The sequence below is a fragment of the Physeter macrocephalus genome, chromosome 2 (assembly GCF_002837175.3).
Source record: "Physeter macrocephalus isolate SW-GA chromosome 2, ASM283717v5, whole genome shotgun sequence".
Classification (NCBI taxonomy): Eukaryota; Metazoa; Chordata; class Mammalia; order Artiodactyla; family Physeteridae; genus Physeter; species Physeter macrocephalus.
The window spans coordinates 112695338-112697598 of record NC_041215.1 but is presented as its reverse complement, the minus strand read 5'-3'; the positions used below and the strand labels follow the sequence as shown (position 1 = coordinate 112697598).

Here is a 2261-nt window from a genome sequence, read left to right as displayed (position 1 = left end):
TATTTGTTTTTCTCTTTCTGACTTACTTCACTCTGTATGACAGTCTCTAGATCCATCCACATCTCAACAAATGACCCAATTTCGTTCCTTTTTATGGCTGAGTAATATTCCATTGTATATATGAACCCACAACTCTTTTTTTTTTTAACATCTTTATTGGAGTATAATTGCTTTACAATCGTGTGTTAGTTTCTCTTTATAACAAAGTGAATCAGTTACACATATACATATGGGGATATATCTCTTCCCTCTTGCGTCTCCCTCCCTCCCACCCTCCCTATCCCACCCCTCTGAGTGGTCACAAAGCACTGAGCTGATCTCCCGGTGCTATGCAGCTGCTTCCCACTAGCTATCTATTTTACATATGGTAGTGCATATATGTCCATGCCATTCTCTCACTTTGTCCCAGCTTACCCTTCCCCCTCCCCATATCCTGAAGTCCATTCTACAGTAGGTCTGTGTCTTTATTCCCGTCTTGCCCCTAGGTTTTTCTTGACCATTTTTTTTTATAGATTCCATATATATGTGTTATCCTACAGTATTTGTTTTTCTCTTTCTGACTTACTTCACTCTGTATGACAGACTCTAGGTCCATCCACCTCACTACAAATAACTCAATTTCGTTTCTTTCTTTTTTTTTTTTTTTTTTTTTTTTTTTGTGGTACACGGGCCTCTCACTGTTGTGGCCTCTCCCGTTGCGGAGCACAGGCTCCGGACGCGCAGGCTCAGCGGCCGTGGCTCACGGGCCCAGCTGCTCCGCGGCATGTGGGATCTTCCCAGACCGGGGCACAAACCCATGTCCCCTTCATCGGCAGGTGGATTCTCAACCACTGTGCCACCAGGGAAGCCCTCATTTCTTTTTATGGCTGAGTAATATTCCATTGTATATATGTGTGCCACATCTTCTTTATCCATTCATCTGTTGATGGACACTTAGGTTGCTTCCATGTCCTGGCTATTGTAAAAAGAGCTTCAGTGAACATTGTGGTACATGAGTCTTTTTGAATTCTGGTTTTCTCAGGGTATATGCCCAGTAGTGGGATTGCTGCATTGTATGGTAGTTCTATTTTTAGTTTTTTAAGGAACCTCCATACTGTTCTCCATAGTGGCTGTATCAATTTACATTCCCACCAGCAGTGCAAGAGGGTTCCCTTTTCTCCACACTCTCTCCAACATTTATTGTTTGTAGATTTTTTGATGATGGCCCTTCTGACCGGTGTGAGATGATATCTCATTGTAGTTTTGATTTGCATTTCTCTAATGATTAATGGTGTTGTTTTTATTTCTATTTCCCTAGGAGGTTGGTCAAAAAGGATCTTGCTGTGTTTTATGTCATGGAGTGTTCTGCCTATGTTTTCCTCTAAGAGTTTCATAGTGTCTGGCCTTACATTTAGGTCTTTAATCGATTTTTAGTTTATTTTTGTGTATGGTGTTAGGGAGTGTTCTAATTTCATTCTTTTACATGTAGCTGTCCAGTTTTCCCAGCACCACTTATTGAAGAGGCTGTCTTTTCTCCATTGTATATTCTTGCCTCCTTTATCAAAGATAAGGTGACCATATGTGCGTGGGTTTATCTCTGGGCTTTCTATCCTGATCCATTGATCTATATTTCTGTTTTTTTGCCAGTACCATTACTGTCTTGATTACTGTAGCTTTGTAGTATAGTCTGAAGTCAGGGAGCCCGATTCCTCCATCTCCGTTTTTCTTTCTCAGTATTGCTTTAGCTATTCGGGGTCTTTTGTGTTTCCATACAAATTGTGAGATTTTTTGTTCTACTTCTGTGAAAAATGCCAGTGGTAGTTTGATAGGGATTGAATTGAATCTGTAGATTGCTTTGGGTAGTAGAGTCATTTTCACAATGTTGATTCTTCCAATCCAAGAACATGATATATCTAATGCTTTTGTTGATTTTTGCTGAACTCTTGCATCACCAGCCAACCTATGCTTGCAATTCTGTCATGATTTGGGAGTATCAGACTCAGGGTTCCTATAATTGACTCTAGAGGCTGCCATGAGAGGCCCCGCCCTCACCAGGACCTGTACCACAACTTCTTTATCCATTCATCTGTCAATGGACATATAGGTTGCTTCCATGACCTGGCTATTGTAAATAGTGCTGCAATGAACATTGGGGTGCATGTGTCTTCCTGAATTATGGTTTTCTCTGGTATATGCCCAGTAGTGGGATTTCTGGATCATATGGTAATTCTATTTTTTGTTTTTTAAGGAACCTCCATACTGTTCTCCATAGTGGCTGTATC

General features: G+C 40.8%; 1 protein-coding gene across 1 annotated transcript in view; it reads left to right on the top strand.

The window, feature by feature from the left end:
- Nucleotides 1-2261, top strand: part of KANSL1L (KAT8 regulatory NSL complex subunit 1 like) — a 158254-nt gene that overhangs the window by 118500 nt on the left and 37493 nt on the right. The gene's annotated exons all lie outside the window — the stretch shown is intronic.